Source organism: Cucurbita maxima, unplaced genomic scaffold (genome assembly GCF_002738345.1).
Source record: "Cucurbita maxima cultivar Rimu unplaced genomic scaffold, Cmax_1.0 Cma_Scf00010, whole genome shotgun sequence".
Taxonomy (NCBI): domain Eukaryota; kingdom Viridiplantae; phylum Streptophyta; class Magnoliopsida; order Cucurbitales; family Cucurbitaceae; genus Cucurbita; species Cucurbita maxima.
This window is the reverse complement of record NW_019272026.1, coordinates 24,249-24,494: the sequence shown is the minus strand read 5'-3', so window position 1 is coordinate 24,494 and position 246 is coordinate 24,249.

Below are 246 nucleotides of genomic sequence, written 5' to 3'. Positions count from 1 at the left end.
GGTATCCCCCAAATGCATGAGCACACATAATGCATGAGGTCCCAAAACTTTTCCATTTTCATTATCCTTTAATACAACCCCGCTAGCATTATGTACATATCATATCATTTTTCATATCGTTTCAGATATCATTCATCATTCATATCATATCATTTCTAATTCTTCAGTTCTCAAATCATACATAATTATAACGGGATTATATTTCATGCCATTTATCGTAATTTCATGTCATTCATATCATGCTGT